The following is a 22,941-nucleotide window of genomic DNA, read 5'->3' as shown; positions in this document are numbered from 1 at the left end:
GGTATGTTATTATTACCGGGAGATTGTGGACCCTTTGATTTATTATTATTTCATTAAAGATTGTGTGGATTTTGTAATGAGATTATTTAGAAGATATGAGATTGATTTCACTTATAAAGTCTTTGGAGATTTTTCTTTGGATGTGTTGGGAGACATGTTTATGAGTGACAGGTAGTAATTCTCCAAGCCACCCGGGTTTGGGGCGTTACATTGGATAGCACCTACTTCTCTCGTCACCACGCCAACCGCCCATGGAAACCACCATCTGAGGCTAACGCTGCCCCAATCCACCGTCTGACACCACCCTTTTGGTTGTCCAGCACTTTTTCCGCAGCCCTCATGTTGCATGCATGGAGCGTACGTAAACCACCTCCTCCCCACCTCTCGGGCTCTCTCTCTCTCTCTCTCTCTCTCTCTCTCTCTCTCTCACCCCTTTTTCTCTTCGTCCACAGTGCACTACCGCTGCCTCAGCCACCTCGCCGCCGCTTCGTAGCTACTCTCACGGTGAGTTTTCGTTGCACGACTCTGGGTCTCTTCTGAAATTTGGTCTGTGCATTTTACGTAGTGTCCTTATAACGTAGATAGTAGAGAAATGTTTTGAATATTAATTTTTATTGAGTTCTATATTTATCATAATACTTATTAGATAAATTTTCTTCTTCAATATGAATTTGTGTAAGTCGATATTGATGATCTTAGAAAATGAGGGTATTTTTTTAGGTTATGAGGATTTTTTTAGGTATTGAAGGATTAAAACAGGTTATTTTATAAGCTTAGAATTAAATATCGAAATGTGTGATTAATTGAAAATTTACGAGAATTACGTGATTATTTTTTGGGTGACGATTAATAATTGTTCGACATTTTGAGAAAATTCCGAAAAAGCTAAGAAGTCCAGGTAAGCGGGGTTCAAATACTAGTTTTGCATAAAAGAAATGAAATGAGGTTGACTTTGAAAATATTCATGTTTATTTTTGAAAAGAAATCTAAAAACGACATCATATGTTTGTTCTGCATATGCATAAATTCTATAATAGAAAGTATTTTCTGTCATGACTGGTATAGACATGAGCTAGTTTTGTGCTTTATGTTTTTGAACTATACAAAAAGAGCGAATATGGAAGTCTAAAAGTTTTTGCTATGAATAAATGAAGATGTTTTGGTGTTTGTTTATTTCGAACATGTGAAATGATCTGAAGCTTTTCAGTATTTTGTTTCGATATGATGTGTCATCTGAAAAACCTTGGCATGAAGTTCTGAATCTGTACCTGAATGTGATATGTTTCTGATGATGTTCCGTTCTGTTTCTGTTAAGGCCCAGCCACGGATATAATGGTGGTTTATAACCCTACCACGGGAGTGAAACATGGTATACGGCCCAACCACGGGTATAATGGTGGTTTATAACCCTACCACGGGGGTGAAACATGAAATACGGCCCAGCCACGGGTATAATGGTGGTTTATAACCCTACCACGAGGGTGAAACATGATATACGGCCCAACCACGGGTATAATGGTGGTTTATAACCCTACCACGGGGGTTAAACATGGTATTTGTCCCAATGTGATGCTATGAGATGATATGAATATAATGTTTCAGTTTGGAAATGCCAAAGGATTTTCTTTTCGGTAATAAGTTTGTTTTTCTGAAAATTTCGCTCTGATGTTTTGTACAAAGTTTTGTTTATGCATTCTGAAAGAAAATATTTTGTTTCTGCTTTCTGAAAGTAAATGTTTTGTTCTACTTATCAAATGTTATAAATGCTCATGTTTACATGCTAGTATATGTTCTCTGCTTACTGAGTTGTTGATAACTCACCCCCTTATCTCCACAATATTTTTCAGATATTTTGATAGTTCAGCTGAGGATCAAGATTATGAGGCATTGGGTGAGATGTTTTAAGTATAGAGGATTAAACATAGAAAGTTTTTATGAGTATTGGCTATTTTTATTAAGAAATTTTATTGTGTTATGATGACTTGGCATTTTTTGGAAAATTGGTTATATTGAGGAAATTAGTTTGAATCGAATTTTCTATATGCTATTGGGAATTTGGAGTCTATTATTGTATTGTTAAAATGTGAGTTTAAGAGATAGGAATTAATTCTCCGACCCGTGCGGGACCGGGGCGTTACAGTTAGACTTGATATTGGTGGCTAACTGTTGGGGTTGTGGGGTCTTGTGACCACCACGACCGTTGATTTACACCATGAGTTAGGCTCGACACTAGTGGCTAACTGTTGGGATTGTGGAGTCTTGTGACCTCCGTGTCCATTGATTTGCACCGTGAGTTAGACTCGACACTGGTGGCTAACTGTTGGGGTCGGGGGGTCTTGTGACCTCCACGTCAGTTGATTTGGACCGCGAGTTAGACTCAATAGTGGTGGCTAACTATTGGTGGGTGGTAGGGTCTTGTGACCTACACGCTTGTTTACAAAGCCCTGAGAGGTTTTCACCAAAAACTAAGTAGCTTAGTGTAATACAAATTACAAATTTGAGATTTGTAAACCTAAGTCATTCCGCTAGAGTGTGGTGAAGGTTGGTGACACCCAGGTGATGCCCGCAAGTGGCCATGCTTTAGCATTGATGAGGGTCTGGGATGCCCGCAATATGAAACTGTCTATTTTGATGAAGATAGATTAAGATGACTGAGAGGGGCTTTATAAGCGATGTTCTGTGCCACGTGGGTGATTTCTAGCAAAGTATATTCTTGGTCGTGTAGCCATAGAGCAATGAAGCCTCCGCTTTTCATTTTTCCCAACTGGGTCGTTTCTCGCCCACCCATGGTGGAATGGTTGCTTGCTAGTGGGCGATGAGATAACATGTGTTCTACATGTTTTCCACCTGGTTTTATCTCTTCGTTGCCCCAGGCGAGTTGTGCCTTGCTTGTGCGCCGACCGCCAAGGGTCATGGGAGCTGCTTGAGTGAGGCTGGTGAGACATGACCCACCACAGAAGGTGGTGAGGTGCACTATGGTTGCGTTGGCTGCAGTGTTGCAATAGGAGTCCAACTACTGGGATTCCCGTGGAACATCCTTATGGAATTTAGGTGGGAGTGGCCTTCACAAATCAAAACTATTAGCAAAATAAATTTAGACAGTAAGTGATGAAGCTACCTCAAATAATTTGGTGTTTCGTTGTGTATCTAGTACGGAGCAGTCGCCAGTGAGAGCGTTGGGCAACTGTAATTTCCATATGGCAATGCAGTCTCTGATGAGAGCGTTGGGCGACAGTTGTTTCCATATGGCAATGTAGTTGCTGGCGGAACTTTCAGACACAATTGAGAGAATCGCAAATCTTCAAAATGTCGATGTGGTTTGCTTCATTTATCTTCTCAGGGAGAAAGGATTTGCAGTTGTGGAGAATGTTGCACCAAGGGACGTCCCCCACCATGCAAAGTTACCCACCACGTGCCATTGCCTGCCGTATGCAGTGAGTTCCTTGGCAAGATCGCTGCTCACCACAGGGGTGGCAAGGAACGGTGGGTGAACTCACCTTCTGTTCATCGTCTCCACACTTGGTTGCACCATGGCCCACAAATGGCGATGTTGACGAAGAATTTATGTGTGCTACAACTGGTGAGTATAGCAATGAGCTGGAACTTTCGTGACGAGCATTGGTGGCGAGAAACTCTCTGCGACACTTGGGATTGGAAAGGACTCCTACAACAACGAGGACCCAACGGGAGGGCTCTTATCGGCGGTACAGGTCGTGGTCGAATTGGTTTCTGTAGTGAGTAACAGCTGGTGTCAAGCAACTCCAGTAGCGTGCATTGGCAAGAATGGCAATGAACAAGTGGCGAGGAACACCATTGTGGTTGGGAACCGCCACTCTTGGCCACAAAAGATCACGACGAATTAGATGGTGGTTGGCAATGGGCTAACCAACGCATGGACGCTTGGTTTTGGTGGTCCTTCGGCAGCGTGCATCCTCTGTCCATGCCATACCCGATGCGAGCAGCTTCTGTGATGGAGGAACTGCCCTGCCAGTGACAGAAAGTGCCGGCGGTTCTGGTGGCAGCCAGTGTTGCACCATGCAACCCAAAGGCGCTTGTGCTTGGCCTCCAGTAGTTGGTTTATTCTCTGCTCACACTGTGCAAAGTGCTCCAATCCATGGGTGTTACCAGCGGAAGTCTCCGTAGTCGCTATATCACTGATGGGTCACGAGTGGTGTAACACCCCATATTCTTTTAGTGTATTTTTTTATTGGAAGGATTATTTGTTATTAATTTAAAATTTGATTATCTTGTTTTAAATTTTCAGATTTTAGCGGGTTTATATTTTTATGATTTTTAATTTGTGAAAATTAAGTTTGACATGTTTCCTTAATATTAATTATTGTTATGCATTTAATTTTCTTTTCATATTAAACTAACTTCTTGTTGGATTTAATTATTTATTTTATTTTTAATCACTACGTTTGAATTATTTTATTTCACTTGCTATTTTAAAATCGTTTCCGTTTGATCTTTTTTTGTGACCCAATGTGAGGATTGGATCCCATTTCTTTCCCTCATTTTTTTTTCTTTTTTCTTTTTCCCTTTTCCCTTTTTTTTTTCTTTTCTTTCTTTTTTCTTTTCTTTTTCTCCTCTCCTCTCCCGCGCGCTGCACGTCTCTCCCTCTCTTCTCTCCGTCTGTGCGTCGTCTCCCAGCCCGCCGCCGTGCACCGGCGATGACCGAGACCGCCCCTCCCTCTCACCTCCCCTTTGACCAGCGACCACCTCCCTATAATTTCAGCCCTCCTCGCGCTGCCGTTAGCCCCCACGCACTACACCAAGCCGCGGCACTTCTTGCGCCGCCGTCGCACCACCTCCGGCCACCATCTTCTCACCACATCATCATCGACCTTCTAGCAACCTAATGCACCCATCCTTGGCTCCGATCTGTCACCGGTGAAGCATATCTATCTCCATCTCCGATTTGAGCATTTTGGCCTTAAACCGCCGCCCATGCCGCCACCCACGGCCAACCACCACCACCACTACCTTCACCGACATCCCTAAGCTCTACCCTATCAATCTCGGGTCTTCATTTACACCAGTTCAAAAGTGGGTTTTTGAGACCCACGGCCACAGTGCATTTCGCACTGTTTTGTTGCTGCGTTGCCTCTTCTAGCACCTCCGTGATCTTTCAAAAATTATATTATAGCATTGTAAGTATTTTTCCCAAAGAACTTTTGAGATTTAAATGTATTTTTGTGCTAATTCATATTTACTGTGAATTTGTTGGCTGTGCCGGACTGAGTCTGAAGAGTAAGGGGGTCGGTTGGATTGGATGATGGAATTGTTTGTGTGAGATTGGTTTATGCTTTGAAATTTGTTGGCGGTTTCAGGTTTAAATATTGTTGTTTTGAGTGTGATGTTGCTCATGGTGGATATTGGTGATTTTTAAGAAGTGATGATATATTTTGGGATTATGAGGGTTTTAAGTTTTGAGATGTTAAAATAGGTTATTTTAGAAGTTTAGGCTTAAATATCGAAATCTGTGATTGATTGAAAACTTACGAAAATTGTGTGATTATTTTTATAGGTGATGATTTATAGTCGACTCATCATTTTTGAGGAAAATTCTGAAAAGCTAAGAAGTCCAGGTAAGCGGAGTTCATATACTAGTTTTGCATAAAAGAAATGAAATGAGGTTGACTTTGAAAATATGCATGTTTGTTTTTTAAAAGAAATGATCTGAAAACAACCTCAGATGTTTATTCTGCATATGCATAAATTCAATATAAGAGAAAGTGTTTTTCTATCATGACTGGTGTAGACATGAGCTAGTTTTGTGCACTTTATTTCTGAACTATGCAAAAGAGCGAATAAGAATTCTAAAAGTTTTGTTATGAGCCAATGAAAATATTTTGATTCCGTTTAGTCGAACATGTGAAGCGATCTAAAGCAATTAAGTATTTTGTTTTGATATGATGAGTCATTTGAAAACCTTGGCATGAAGTTCTGATTCTGTATATGATTGTAATCAGATTTTCGATGAAATCTGTTCTGTTTCATGTTAAGGCCCAGTCACGGGTATAATGGTGGTTTATAACCCTACCACGGGGGTGAAACATGGAATATGGCCCAGCCACGGGTATAATAGTGGTTTATAACCCTACCACGGGGGTTAAACATGGTATTGTCCCGATGTGATTATAATGTTTCAGTTTAGAAATGCCAACGGATTTTCTTTTTGGAATAAGTTTATTTTTCTGGAAATTTCGCTCTAATGCTTTTGTACAAAGTTTTGTTTCTGCATTTTGAAAGTAAATGTTTTGTTCTGCTTATCAAATGTTATAAATGCTCATGTTTACATGCTAGTATATGCTCTCTGCTTACTGAGTTATTGATAACTCACCCCCTTATCTCCACAATATTTTTCAGATATTATGATGGTTCAGCTGATGATCAAGATTATGAGGCATTGGGTGAGATGATTTAAGTGTAGTGGTTCAAGCATAGGAAGTTTTTTATGAGTATTGTCAATTTTTATTAAGAAATTTTATTGTGTTATGATGACTTGGTATTTTGAAAAATTGGTTATATTGAGGAAATTAGATTGAATCGAATTTTCTATATGATATTGAGAATTTGGAGTCTATTTTTATATTGTTGGAATGTGAGTTTAAGTGCTAGGAAGTAACTCTCCGACCCGTGCGGGACCGGGGTGTTACAAGTGGCCACAACTTCCGCATGGTGAAGGAAATGGGTGCACGTTGTGCACCCCTTCCTACGTACGCTGTGCATGGCACATGTGCAGTGCATGGTGCACGTGTGTAGTGCATCCGTTTCTTGTGTTCTTCCTCCACATATATATATATATATGATATATATACATATTTTTATTCACTACAGCGTTAGTTTCTAAACAAAAAAGAAAAATTACAAAGTTGAGGAGATCTTATCTGGTTTTTCGAAGACATTCTCGTGAGTCGGAGAATATCTTTCTCTCAATTCCGATGTAGAAGATATCGTCGATCCCACAGATGGTGCCAACTGTTAAAACGTTAATTTGCACAACAGACCGGAACGGAGGAAAGAATCATCCCCGGCTCACGACAATGGTTCGGGCTATGATACGATGCTCTTTGCGTACATCCATATGATAAATAATAAATAAGCAAATAAAATTAAATAAAGAGAGACACATGAATTTACGTGGTTCAGCATAATGTGTCCATGAGTTGTTTGGGGTGAAATCCACTATAATGGGACTTTTACAATTTTTCATGGCCTCACATATCTCACAATACAATATAGAAATTTAGGAAAAATCCTTTGTAGTTGTAGTGGAGTTTGACGTAAAGAGCTTCTATGGAGAGAGCTTGTGGAGAGTCTGTCCATTTTGTGGGGGATCCCGTCATATATATAGAGGTCCAACTTGCCTTGTGTAACCTTAACCTGTTAGATATCTGAGTCACTTTCCTTTTAGGAGTCTGCATCCCTTTCCTTTGAGGAGTCTGAGTCCACTTCTTTTTAGGTGTCTAAATCCATTTACTCTTAGGAGTTTGTGTGTCTTTCCTTTTAGGAGTCGGAGTCAGCTTGTCTAGCCTATCCCTTCATGGCTTTATCTCTTAGCTTGATTTTTGGCCTTATCTCGAGACTAAATTATGATTGTTGATTTGACCCCTACAAGATCCATGAGTCGGTTGAATTGTAAAGCATGGTAAGTTTTTCGTAAGGTGTATCCTTACCAATATTGTTGTAATCACAAAAAATGGGAGAAATATTTGATGTGCAGAAGAAAAATACGTGCTAGACTAGACAAAAGTATGCACTATAGATTCATAGAAGATAAATATTAAAGGTAATGTACCTTTATGGACCCATAGTGCATACTAGATTCCTACAGCAAAATTATTGGATAAAAAAAATCTTTTGAAGTTTTAAAAGACGGCCTTATCACTCCCATATATTGAATCACGTATAGAGAAAATTCTTGGATTAAAATAATCTTGTCCACAAATATTTCTAATAAATATGAAAGATATATTGTCTTTTGTCTCTGACTTCAAAAACATTATAGATGTGGCATTGCACATTAGAGGTGGCCTTATCACACTCATATATTGAATCAAGTATAGAGAAAATTATTAGATAAAAAATATCTTGTCCACAATATTTCTGATAAATATGAAATGTATATTGTTTTTTGTCTTTTGTCTTTTGTCTTTTACTTCAAAAAAATTATAGATGTGGCATTGCACATTAAAGACGGCCTTATCACGCCCATATATTGAATCAGGTATAGAGAAAATTATTGGATAAAAAATATCTTGTCCACAAATATTTATGATAAAAATGAAAGGTATATTGTCTTTTGCCTTTTGTCTTTGACTTCAAAAAAATTATAGATGTGGCATTGCACATTAGAGACGGCCTTATCATGCTCATATATTGAATCAAGTAGAGAGAAAATTATTAGATAAAAAATATCTTGTCCAATTTATTTCTAATAAATATGAAATGTATATTGTCTTTTTTCTTGTCTTTTGTAATTGACTTCAAAAAAATTATAGATGTGACATTGCACATTAGAGACGACCTTATCATGCCCATATATTGAATCAGGTATAGAGAAAATTATTAGATAAAAAATATCTTGTCCACAAAAATTTATGATAAATACGAATGGTATATTGTCGTTTGTCGGGTCTTTGACTTAAAAAAAATTATAGATGTGGCATTGCACATTAGAGACGGCCTTATCACGCCCATATATTGAATCAGGTATAGAGAAAATTATTGGATTAAAAATATCTTGTCCACAAATATTTATGATAAAAATGAAAGGTATATTGTCTTTTGCCTTTTGTCTTTGACTTCAAAAAAATTATAGATGTGGCATTGCACATTAGAGACGGCCTTATCATGCTCATATATTGAATCAAGTAGAGAGAAAATTATTAGATAAAAAATATCTTGTCCAATTTATTTCTAATAAATATGAAATGTATATTGTCTTCTGTCTTTTGTCTTTCGTAATTGACTTCAAAAAAATTATAGACGTGACATTGCACATTAGAGACGACCTTATCACGCCCATATATTGAATCAGGTATAGAGAAAATTGTTAGATAAAAAATATCTTGTCCACAAAAATTTATGATAAATATGAATGGTATATTGTCGTTTGTCGTGTCTTTGACTTAAAAAAAATTATAGATGTGGCATTGCACATTAGAGACGGCCTTATCACGCCCATATATTGAATTTGGTATAGAGATAAGTATTGGATAAAAATTATCTTGTCCATAAATGTTTCTGATAAATATGAAATGTATATTATCTTTGTCTTTGACTTCAAAAAAATTATAGATGTGTCATTGCACATTAGAGACGGCCTTATCACACCCATATATTGAATCACGTATAGAGAAAATTATTGGATAAAAAAAATCTTGTGCACAAATATTTCTGATAAATATGAAATGTACATTGTATTTTGTATTTTGTCTTTAACTTCAAAAATAGATGTGGCATTGCACATTAGAGACGGCCTTATCACGCCCATATATTGAATCAGGTATAGAGAAAATTATTAGATAAAAAATATCTTGTCCGCAAATATTTCTGATAAATATGAAATGTATATTGTCTTTTGTCTTTTGTCTTTCACTTCAAAAAAATTATAGATGTGGCATTGCACATTAGAGACAGCCTTATCACGCCCATATATTGAATCAGGTATAGAGAAAATTATTGGATAAAAAATATCTTGTCCTCAAATATTTATGATAAATATGAAAGGTATATTGTCTTTTGTCATTTGTCTTTGACTTCAAAAAAATTATAGATGTGGCATTGCACATTAAAGACGACCTTATCACGCCCATATATTGAATCAAGTATAGAGAAAATTATTGAATAAAAAATATCTTGTCCAGAAATATTTCTGATAAATATGAAAGGTATATTGTCTTTTGTATTTTGTCTTTAACTTCAAAAAAATTATAGATATGGCATTGCACATTAGAGACGGTCATATCATGCCCATATATTGAATCTGTTATAGAGAAAATTATTGGATAAATAAAATCTTGTGCACAAATATTTCTGATAAATATGAAAGGTATATTGTCTTTTGTATTTTGTCTTTAACTTCAAAAAAGTTATAGATGTGGCATTGCACATTAGAGACAGCCTTATCACGCCAAAATATTGAATCAGGTATGGAGAAAATTATTGGATAAAAAATATCTTGTCCACAAATATTTCTTATAAATATGAAAGGTATATTGTCTTTTGTCTTTTGTCTTTGAATTCAAAAAAAATTATAGATGTGGCATTGCACATTAGAGACGGCCTTATCACCCCTATATATTGAATTAGGTATAGAGAAAATTATTGGATAAAAAATATGTCCAGAAATGATTCTGATAAATATAAAAGGTATATTTTCTTTTGTCTTCGACTTCAAAAAAATTATAGATGTGGCATTGCACATTAGAGATGGTCTTATCATGCCCATATATTGAATCAGGTATAGAGAAAATTATTGGATAAAAAAAATCTTGTGCACAAATATTTCTGATAAATATGAAAGGTATATTGTCTTTTGTATTTTGTCTTTAACTTCAAAAAAATTATAGATGTGGCATTGCACATTAGAGACAGCCTTATCACGCCCATATATTGAATCAGGTATAGAGAAAATTATTGGATAAAAAATATCTTGTCCACAAATATTTCTGATAAATATGAAAGGTATATTGTCTTTTGTCTTTTGTCTTTGAGTTCAAAAAAATTATAGATGTGGCATTGCACATTAGAGACGGCCTTATGACGCCCATATATTGAATTAGGTATAGAAAAAATTATTGGATACAAAATATTTTGTCCGCAAATATTTCTAATAAATATGAAAGGTATATTGTCTTTTGTCTTTAACTTCAAGAAAATTATAGATGTTGCATTGCACATTAGAGACGGCCTTATCACGCCCATATATTGAATCAGGTATAGAGAAAATTATTGGATACAAAAAATCTTTTGAAGTTTGATAAAATCATGATTCCTACAACAAAATTAAAATTTCCAATTGAAACAGATTCTCTAATTAAGATTTTTCGAGAGTCTCATTTATTCATTCTGCTATTGAGTTGTACCTACATATATAGTCTATAGATTCATATATATCTTGATCCAATTGTTTATTCCTTTTTATAGGGAACTCCAATAAGAATCAGTCTTTAGAGTAATTCAAGAGCAACAAGAACGCAAAGGGAAGCCAAAGACTCTCAAAACACACACACTTAGAGAGAGAGAGAGAGAGAGTAGAGGCTAAGATCAATCAAGAACTGCATGCAATGGCTAGTAGGAACCCTATAGGCAATGAGAGATCAGAAAGAAAAGATTATGAGTTTGATGAAGAAGAGAATATGAGGAAGAGATCAGAACTTGATCATGATGGAAGAGTGGTGGAAGAGGAAGCATTAATCAACGACACAAAGGTGCCACCATGGACAAAGTAGATAACAATAAGGTCAATGGCAACAAGCTTTGCGCTGAGCGTTATCTTTAATGTGATTGTGTGCAAGCTTAACCTAGCAACAGGTGTGATACCTTCGCTTAATGTGGTGGCTGGATTGTTGGGTTTCACCGTGGTGAAGGCCTACATGGCCATGATCGGTAAATTTGGCCTCTTGAAGCAACCATTCACTATGCAAGAAAATACGGTCATCCAAACATGCGTTGTTGCTTCCTCTGGAATCGCGTTCAACAGTATGCATCATGTTCCTCTTCCAAATATGTGTTGTGCTTTCTTTCTTTTTGTTTGTTTGTTTGTTGATTAACCATATATGCATGCAAGTAATCATTATTACTTGTTAATAATTTGGAAATTAATTAACTATCTATATATCTATACATATAATCTATATATGCATGCTTGCTTAATTGGTTGTTAATAAGTTTTTGGTTGTATATACATGATAATTATTAGGTGGAATTGCAAGTTATTTGCTCGGTATGAGTCCATTTATAGCTACCAATGTCGATGGAGCGAACACACCAAGAAACGTCAAGCATCTATCTGTTGGTTGGATGATTAGATTCCTCCTTTCTGTGACTTTGTTGGCTTTTTCTTGATTGTGCCCCTAAGAAAGGTTAGAAAATAAATTAAGACATTTTGGTGATTAATAATGATAAGATTAATTGGTTAATGTTCTCAAGACAATAATATAATATTCTAATTCCAATGATTTCCCTTGTGAAATAGAGAGAATGTTGAATTTTCTTATTTTTGGATATATTGTATGCATGGTTGATCAACAGAAAGAGATATGTATACATATATGTATATTAGGCTTTGAAAATTGATGTCTCGCATATGATGATCCTAAAGTACAAGTTAACCTACCCAAGTGGGACCGCCATTGCATACCTCATCAACAGCTTCCACACACCCAGAGGAGCCAAGCTCGCAAAGTAAGCGTTACAAATTTTTACAACATTTTGATTAATCTTCACTACCCAAGTTCAGACGAATGAGGAGGATTTAAAGTATTCATAAGTTTTGTAGTGTAACGCCCCAGTCCTGCACGGGTAGGAGAGTTACTTTCTAACACTTAAACTCACCTTTCAAAAAAAAAAAAAACTCCAAATTTCCAATATCATATAGAAAATTCGATTCAATCTAATTTCCTCAATATATCCAATTTTCCAAAATGCCAAGTCATCATAACACAATAAAATTTCTTAAAAAAAATCGACAATATTCACAAAAACTTCCTACGCTTAAACCACTATACTTAAACCATCTCACCCAATGCCTCATAATCTTGATCCTCAGCTGAACCATCAAAATATCTGAAAAATATTGTGGAGATAAGGAGTGAGTTATCAACAACTCAATAAGCAGAGAGCATATACTAGCATGTAAATACGAGCATTTATAAAGTTCAGCAAGCAAAACAAAACATTTACTTTCAGAATGCAGAAACAACATATTTACTTTCAAAATGCATAAACAAAACTTGGTACAAAATATCAGAGCAAAATTTCCAGAAAGATAACTTATTCCCAAAATATCAGAGCGAAATTTCCAGAAAGATAACTTATTCTATTGGCATATCTAAACTAAAACATCATATTCATATCATCTCATAGCATCACATCGGGACAAATACCATGTTTAACCACCGTGGTAGGGTTATAAACCACCATTATACCCATGGTTGGGCCATATACCATGTTTCACACCCATGGTAGGGTTATAAACCACCATTATATCCGTGGCTGGGCCGTATACCATGTTTCACCCCCGTGGTAGGGTTATAAACCACCATTATACCCGTGGCTGGACCGTAGACCATGTTTCACCCCGTGGTAGGGTTATAAACCACCATTATACCCATGGCTGGGCCTTAACAGAAACAGAACGGAACATCATCGGAATCAAATCACATTCATATACAGAATCAGAACTCCATGCTAAGGTTTTCAGATGACACATCATATCAAAACAAAATACCGAATCGCCTCAAATCATTTCACATGTTCAAACTAAACAGAATCCAAAACATCTTCATTTATTCATAGTAAAAACTTTTAGATATTCATATTCGCTCTGTTTGCATAGTTCAGAAACAGAATGCACAAAATTAGCTCATGTCTACACCAGTCATAACAGAAAATACTTTCCCTTATATGGAATTTATACATATGCAGAATAAACATCTGAGGTCGTTTTCAGATTTCTTTTCAAAAACAAACATGCTTATTTTCAAAGTCAACCTCATTTCATTTTTTTTTATGCAAAACTAGTATATGAACCCCGCTTACCTGAGCTTCTTAACTTTCCAGAATTTCTCCACAACAGTACTAAATAATTGTCAATCGTCACCTATAAAATTTTATTTAACTTAAATGAATCTCCAATGAACAGACAATCTCATATTACAAATGAAGTACCTATTTTAATTCCTCAAAAACCTAAAATTTCTCTTAATTCCAAAATACCATCACTTCCCTAAGTCCTCATTATCCACATACCTATTAAACTCAGAATATTTCTAAAATTGCATAATAATATTAATAATATATACAATTATGCCATAAAATACATTTCTAGTTTAAAGACTCAATAAAACAAAATTGATTAAAGTATGAGAGCAAATATTTCATTTAATAAAAGTAGACTAATTAGTTTCTCTTTAAAGGGTTCAAAATAAAAACCTTGCACTACTATGTACTTCGAAAAAATATATATATTAATACTAATAATATATTTAAATATTTATTTAATCTTTATTTTAAAATAAACTCATAAAAAGTGAGTTTAATATATAAAACTAAAACATGATCAACTTATAATTACTCTGTTAAAAGCATCAGTGTACTGACTTACAACAATAAATCCATACGTCTACATCCAAATAAAAATATAACATGCACGTAATATAAAACTCATGATTTCACATAATCAATTCATTAAAATATAAATCCATTAACCTAAACATCCAAAAATAATAAATCTGGAGACCTCATACTAAGGGGCAAAATGGTAATAGTACATCTCATCTATTAGGTTAACCAAGACACAAAAATTTCCTTTTTAAGTAACTACCACAAAATAGAGGACCACGTGTAGCAGCAGCACTTACCCAAGGAAAACTAAGAGGCAGTGGCACCATGGGGAAAGGGGTCGAGGCAGAGTTGGGTTGCAGTGGGAGGTGGCTGTCCCAACAACGGCACACTGAGAGAAAGAGAGTGTGTGAGAGAGAGAGAGAGAGAGAGATACATAGAGGGAGGTCAACCATGAGGGAGAGAGAAACAAAGAGAAACTCGGGCCTACCAGGAGAGAAAAGTGCGACGGATAAGGGCTGGTGGTAGGCTTCTAGCGTCGCTTCCTGATGTTGATTCCGGCGAGGTGGTGCAACTGGGTGGCTCATGGCTGAGGCGAGGAGTGAGGGTGGCTTGGCAGCTCACGGTGGGCAAAACAATCACTTTGTTTCGGTGTATAAAAACAGAGTGCTTCACGTCCAAGCTAAACGGTGGCTGGTCATGGAGATGCAGGTCAGCGTGGCGGCGTGTAACACTCCGACCCCGAGGGTCTGGAGAGTTAACTCATAACACCTGATAATCAACTCTAACAAGGCTAGAGTACTTCCAAATTCAAGAATATATCCATTTTCTCAAACCTCAAATCGAACGTAAATACTTCAATTAAATAAATCAAATAAACTCATTTATCCAATATTCAATCCAACAACCCAAATAAAATCAACTTTTCTTCATGTCTCAAATAACAACTAGAAATAATAAAATATTAACATAGTCTCCATAAACCGTCTAAATCCATTGAAGCAAACTTAAGAAAGATAATTAACCTCCAACACCAACACTAATATCATGAGATACCCAACAACAAATCAATGCTAATCTTCTCCTTAGACTCTAATAATGATCTTCAGCTGAGCCATCGATATCATCTGAAATATTATGAAGATTAACGGGGTGAGTTATCAACTCAGCAAGCAGAGAGCATATACTAGCATGTAAACATGAGCATTTATAACATTTGATAAACCGAACAAAACATTTACTTTCAGAATACAGAAACAAAACTTGTACAAAAACATTAGAGCGAAGTTTTCAGAAAAATAAACTTATTCCAAAAAGAGAATCCGTTGACATTTCTAAACTGACACCTTATAATCATATCATCGTTTAATAAACACATCGGGACAATACCATGTTTAACCCCCGTGGTAGGGTTATAAACCACCATTATACCCGTGGCTGGGCCATATTCCATGTTTCACCCCCGTGGTAGGGTTATAAACCACCATTATACCCGTGGCTGGGCCATTTTCCATGTTTCACCCCCGTGGTAGGGTTATAAACCACCATTATACCCGTGGCTGGGCCGTATACCATGTTTCACCCCCGTGGTAGGGTTATAAACCACCATTATACCCGTGGCTGGGCCTTAACAGAAACAGAACGGATTTCATCGAAAATCCGGTTACAAACATATACAGAATCAGAACTTCATGCCAAAATTTTCAGACGATACATCATGTCTAAACAAAACACTGAAAAGCTTCAGATCATTTCACATGTTTGAGATAAACATAAACAAAATATTCTCATTTGTTCATAACAAAACTTTTAGAATTTCTTATTCGCTCTTTTACTTAGTTCAGAAACAAAGTGTACAAAACTAGCTCATGTCTACACCAGTCATGACAGAAAACACTTTCTCTTATAATGAATTTATGCGTATGCAGAATAAACATCTGAGGTTGTTTTCAGATCATTTCTTTTCAAAAACAAACACGTTTATTTTCAAAGTCAACCTCATTTTATTTCTCTTATGCAAAACTAGTATATGAACCCCGCTTACTTGACTTCTTCGAATTATCAACACCTTGAGCCGAAACTCTAATAGTAACACCACCTAAACAAAAAGAACATATATCCAACATTTAATAACCAATCTAGTAGCCTGCTATTTAATGAATAAAAAAAATCAAAACAGTCCCTTCACAGCTCCATAACTATCTAACAATTAAATCCGAACAACTCTCTCTTCAAACCATTCGCAATTGAAACCCCAAAACAGCCAAAACCTTCTATTAATACCAACCGACTATAATCATTTCCAAAACCAACCACAGCAACTCCAATAATTAAAACATAATCTAACCCAAACTTCACTTCCACCATTCGAATAAAACAATTTCAGTGTACACATCAATACTCTAATCATTCAACAATTCAAAACTTGCACAAAAGTTCAATACAACTAGTTCCAAAACACCTATCATTTTAAACCAAAAAGTCTCAATTAATACTTCAAAACCGATTCACGAAACACCCAAAAATTATACTCCTCAACATCCAAAATCCCAACACACTCTACTGCTCCAACAATTAAAACATCAACTAAAAAATAAAATGTCAAAAAAAAATATTCTATTGAAAAATGCTTAAAGGTCTTCGCAAAGAGGAAAATACCATCTAAAAGTGATGCTTGGCCAACCAAACAGTGTGTGTGTGCGCGATAGACAAACCGAAGGAAGAGATAAAATGATTTAAGGGATGTGTAACAACAAAAAAAAAAAATTTAAGAGACTAAGAATTTAATGGTGGGCAGGAGTTACCGAAAATAGAAGGAAAAATCCTTCAGTGAAGAGCTTCAATGGAGGCAGTTTGCGAGACCACGAAAACTCTGCACTAATCCGAAACCCAAAGGAAGAAACTTTACAAAGTCGTCTAAGAGCACAAAGAAGCCACGGAAGGAGGAGAAAAACTCATAAATTGCTGTGAAAACAGGAAGAGGAAAACTGAGGGCGAGAGAGAGGATGATAGCTAACCTTCGAAGAATCAGAAAAACGAAACCCACGGAGCCGGAAGGATGAACCGCAAGTCTGTGTGGAACCGAAAATAAATCGTGGGTATGTGGGATGCAGTTGCACGGAAAGGGAAAAGAAATCGTGGGAAAAATTGCAGAGGAAACCAGCGGAAGGAGATAAACAGTGCAAAGCAAGAAGGGAAATTAATCCCTCCCCAAAACGACGCCGTTCCTCACTCAACAAAATCATGGGCTGGGTTTCGTGCATCTTGACCATAACAAGGGCTGGGCCTTAGCCCGGTTATTACACGGCGTTTCTCGACATTTCACGGTGTCTTTATGGTTGGGGATAACGGCGACACCAATGTTGCACCTGCGCTCGTTGGAGATCAGGACCCGCAGGCACTGGTTGTGAAACCGTGCTTCTCCTTGGCATGACCTCGGCTGGGCTGCTTTCACACGATGGCCAACGAGGTGTTGCCATGCATGGGTTGAGGCCGTGGGTTGAGGGGAGCTCGTGAGGGTGCAGTTTACGGTGTTTTCTGGATGGGAAGGGCTTCATTACACGGTTTGCATGGGAGGAAAAACAATCCTGTGTTTCATGGCAGTGAGACCAACCGAGAAGGGCTTGAGCCGTGACTGGATCTTTGGGTGGTGAGAACTTACAGAGAAAAACAGGAGCAAGAGAGAGAGTTTGGAGGATGACTGATCATCTGGTAGTGAATCGAACGAGTGGCGTCGTGGGTGAGTGAGAGTCTGAGTATGTGATGGAAAAGAAAAGGAAAAGAAAACAAACCGCAGAGAGGTGGGGAAAAAAAATGGATTTGAGGTGGATGGATTTTCGGAAGTGAAGAAACTAGAGGAGAAAAAAAAACAGTCAGCAAGAAAACTGCAGTCAAGCCAGGAAGTACCAAAACGACATCGTCGTGGGCTTGGCCTCTCTTCAGGTTTGGGCTTATGCTCTGGGTATTACATGTAGTAATCTTACATGTGAGTTAATTTGACTATCTCCTTGATTATCTGCTAATGCATTGATTTTCATGGATACAAGAAACAGGTTGCTGTGCTATTTAAAAACTTCTGCTTTAGCTTTGTGTTTGCCTTTTTTCTAATGGTTTTACACTGCTGCCGAGGGATTTGGGTTTTCAAGCTTCCCTACATTTGGTCTCCAAGCCTATAAACAGAGGTAAATTAAAGTGTAATTTTCTAATCACTTTTAAGATAGTGATTATTGATCAATGCATTCTCAAATAAATTTCGATAGAAGAAAGGAAGATGATCATTATCTGAAATTGTCAACTGGGCAGGTTCTACCTTGATTTCTCCTCGACTTACGTGGGTGTTGGAATGATTTGTCCTTACATGGTGATTATATCTTTGCTTATTGGAGCCGTTGTATCATGGGGAATCATGTGGCCATTGATTGAGCTTAAGAAAGGTGTTTGGTATAGTGCTGACCTATCCGAGAGCAGTCTCCATGGAATTCAAGGATATAGGGTATTTGTATTTATAGTACAAAACTATATTTATAGTACGTTTGTATTTATATACAACGATCTTCTTTCCACTGTCGTCATCATGACTTTTGTGTTATAATTTACACTCACTTACCTTTTCTTTTGTGCATATCTCCATGGGTTTTTATTGCCATTTCCATGATGCTGGGTGACGGTCTTTTCCACTTTGTCTACATGCTAACCAAAACTATATGCAGTCTTGCAACGCATAAATCTGAGAATAAAGAATCATCTCCCATCATCCCTGAAATTTTGGAAAAGTCACTAGATTCTTCGATTGCAAACTACAATGAGCAACGACGAATTAAATTGTTCTTGGAAGATCAGATTCCCAATCCGGTAGCCATGCTTGGTTATGTTATCCTTGCAGCCATATCCATTATTGTAGTCCCATTTATCTTCCATCAATTGAAGTGGTATCATATATTGGTTGCTTATGCCATAGCCCCAATTTTGGCCTTCTGCAATGCCTAAGGCTCCGGTCTTACTGACTGGTCTCTTGCCTCCAACTATGGTAAAGTTGCTATCATCATTTTCAGTTCTTGGGTTGGCCTTGAAAATGGAGGAGTTGTTGCTGGTCTTGCCTCTTGTGGAGTGATGATGAGTATTGTTTCTACAGCTTCTGATCTCATGCAGGACTTTAAGACTGGATATCTGACTTTGGCATCTCCTCACTCCATGTTCCTTAGCCAGGTTTTTGGTACAGCCATGGGTTGCATCATGTCTCCTTTGGTCTTCTAGTTTTTCTACAAAGCATATCCTATTGGAGACCCAGATGGACTGTATCCCGCACCATACGTGGCAATATACCGTGGGACTGCCCTTCTTGGAGTTGAGGGTTTGGATTTCCTTCCCAAGAATTGTGTCAAACTTGCTATCACATTCTTCTTTGCTGCTATGGCACTAAATATACTTGGTGAGCTGCTGAAGCATTGTGAAAAGAAGTATAAGATCTATAGGTTTGTTCCAAGCCCAATGTATAAGGAATACATGCATCAAATCAGCAACTATCAAGCCAAGTATCAAGTCAGATTGCTAAATTGCAGTACATATGTATATAGTCAGCTGTTAATCCTTCATAGGAAAGTCTAGGCTGTTTTATTTTTCTCCTTGATCTCATCTCATACTTATTTCTTTACTTGTGCAGAGTTTCCTTAGATAACAGATTGTAATTTCCTATATATGTGAATAATATACACCCTCTCTATCTCAATGGGTGAGATAGTTTTCATCTCAATATTTCTTCATGGTATCAAGAGCCACAACGTATTGACAGAGAATGGTGTTTTTTTTTTCTCTTTTCCTTCGAAAAATGACTTCCTCATCATCTTTTGTGTCTTCTGATAATTCAGATCCCTACCCATACCCAGTTTCACAAAATGTTTCAAACTATGTCTCTCTCAAACTTAACTCCAACAATTTTCTGCTATGGAAAACCCAAATGCTGAACATACTTGAGAGTTATGATCTCCAAGGATTTATCAATGGTGAAATTCAAGCTCCACCACAAATCATCCTTGATGAGTCATCCACTTCTCAGCCACATCCACTCTATCAGAAATGGCACAGGTCTGATAGGCTGGTCAAAGGTTGGCTCATAGCAACACTTTCTGAAGAGGTCTTAGGCATTGTAGTTGGATTAAACACTGCCTTGGAAGTCTGTAATGCTCTTGTTCATGCTTTTGCAAGAGTATCCTCAGAACGAAGTCTTGCTCTTAAGCAAAGACTCACCTCTATCACCAAAGGATCTGATTCCTTAAGTGATTATCTCAGAAAATTCAAGACCAATTGTGATGAGCTTGCAGCTATTGGCAAGCCAGTTTCTGATCACAAAAAGTCTTGGTGGCTCCTCAATGGTCTTGGCAAGGATTTTGAGGTCTTTACAGCCACAATGATGAGGCCTCCTGTCCCTTCATACTCTGAGGTAGTAACCTTACTAGAAAGTTATGCTGACAGGTACAAACTTGATGCTCCTCCTGCATCAATGGTGTTCTATGGACAAAAATCTTACAAAAACAAGAAACAGACTGGTTCCTTCACTTCCAAGGGACGAGGTTTTGCTCAGGGAAACTCACATGGATACAAAGCATTAAATCAGGGCCAAGCCTCCAACAATACCTCTCGAGGTTTCAATCAGGACCAAGCTTCCCACAACAACTCTCGAGGCTCTAGCGATAACAAATCTGCACCAAGAGAAGATCTTGTTTGTCAAATCTGTCATAAAAGAAACCACACAGCCTTGAACTGTTTTGAGAGATTTAATCATTCCTTTACAAATGATAATATTCCTCAAAGTTTTGCAGCAATGAAGTTAGAAGAACCAGCAGAAGCCTCTTGGCATCCAGACACTAGAGCTACTGATCACATGACAGCAAATCAAGGTACCCTCCATTCTGTGATTCCCTATACTGGTCATGATGGTATAATGGTTGGCAATGGCAAAATCTTACCTATTACTCATACTGGCCAGGCCATGATTGGTTCTACCCCATCTAAAGTTCAATTAAATAATGTTCTTGTGGTCCCTGACATCAAGAAAGATTTGCTATCAGTCAGTAGGTTAACATCAGATTATCCATTAAAGTTTGAGTTTGATGGCAATGGTTTTGTGATAAAGGACAGGATGACACAGAGGACATTGGCAACAGGGAGGAAACATAAGGGCCTCTATGTTTTTAATGTTGCAGCTTCAACTCTTCCAGAAAAACAGACCTACTTCTCCTCTAGATTTCGAACAACAAATAAAGAGAGCTGGCACTTGAGGCTGGGACATCCAAATTCTACAGTTATTGATTATCTTTGCAATAATAAACTTATTTCATTTTATTCTAAACAAAATTCCATAGGAATTTGTACAAGTTTTCAAATGGGAAAAGCATCAAAATTGCCTTTTCTTCCTAGAACAAATAATATCAATGTTCCTTTCTCAAAGATACATTATGATCTATGGGGACTAGCTCCCACTCCTTCTAGAGAGAAATTCAGATTTTATGCTATTTTCATTGATGAGGCTACCAACTTTTCTTGGTTAATTCCATTAAAGCATAAATTTGAACTATTTCAAGCTTTTATTCAATTCCATAAACTGGTTACTCGTCAGTTTAATGCCAAAATACAAGTTTTTCAATGTGATGAAGGCGGTGAGTTTAATGACAAAAACCTTATCACTTATCTTCAAAGCCATGGCATCATCAACCAATATGCCTGCCCTAAAACACCAGAACAAAATGGCAAAGCTGAGAGGAAACATCGAAGCATAACAAATTTAGGCTTAACATTGATGTTTCATGCTAAACTCCCAAACAGATTCTGGTTAGACTGCTTTTCTACTGTTGTTTTTCTTCTAAACAGGCTACCCTCTTCTTTGCTGAACATGGACTCTCCTTTTCTTAGACTCTATGACAAGCATCCAGATTATACAGTGCTTAGAATACTTGGTTCTAGATGTTTTCCATATCTTGGAGACTATCGATCCAATAAACTAGAACCAAAGTTCCTGCCTTGTGTTTTCATTGGCTACAGCAGCAAGCATAAAGGCTATAAGTGCCTTTATCCACCTAATGGTAGGATTTATATTTCAAGGCATGTTGTCTTTGATGAGTTTGTCTTGCCATACTCACAACCTACTCAGTTGTATGCCTCTCCTCCTGTTGAAGGAGATTTTTCAAGTTTTGAGGAATGTCACAATGACAATCAGCCATCACCTTCTGCCTTTGCACCCCCTAATGCAAATTTCCCTCAAAATGATGTTGAATCTCCATCTTCAACTCAGCAAGTATCAATATCAAGCAGTTCTCCTTCTCCAACTTCATCTCACAATGTTTCTCCAGCAGGTTCCCCATCACAGTCTATTGCTGAACCAGTAATGCAAGTTCCACCATTGCAACATCATATGCAAACCAGGGCCAGAAGTGGTATTCATAAGCCAAATCCAAGATATGCAAATTTGCATAATCTGGTGGAAATACCAGCTGAACCAAAAACCATCAAAGTTGCAAGAAATCACCCTGGATGGTCTGCTGCAATGGAAGAAGAATTGAAAGCTCTTGCTGTGAACAACACTTGGGAATTAGTTCCACGAACACCTGAGATGAATGTAATTGGATGCAAGTGGGTGTACAAGGCTAAACGTAG

General features: G+C 37.3%; 1 long non-coding RNA gene across 5 annotated transcripts; it reads right to left on the bottom strand.

Moving 5' to 3' along the window:
* Positions 1–12,619: 12,619 nt before the first annotated feature.
* On the bottom strand, positions 12,620–17,477 carry LOC109013559. Of its 5 annotated transcripts, none has more exons than XR_001999595.2 (5): positions 17,313–17,477; positions 17,100–17,167; positions 14,786–15,066; positions 14,595–14,686; positions 12,620–12,798 (listed from the first exon to the last, which is right to left on the bottom strand). It is a non-coding gene; the product is annotated as an uncharacterized LOC109013559 (long non-coding RNA). The 5 variants fall into 5 exon arrangements; XR_001999596.2 differs by having other exon boundaries at positions 12,639–12,798; positions 17,100–17,211; XR_001999598.2 differs by having other exon boundaries at positions 12,639–12,798; positions 14,786–14,988; positions 17,100–17,211.
* Between the last annotated feature and the right edge of the window lie 5,464 nt (positions 17,478–22,941).

The sequence above is a fragment of the Juglans regia genome, chromosome 13 (genome assembly GCF_001411555.2).
Source record: "Juglans regia cultivar Chandler chromosome 13, Walnut 2.0, whole genome shotgun sequence".
Taxonomy (NCBI): Eukaryota; Viridiplantae; Streptophyta; class Magnoliopsida; order Fagales; family Juglandaceae; genus Juglans; species Juglans regia.
This window is presented reverse-complemented; position numbering and strand designations above follow the sequence as displayed.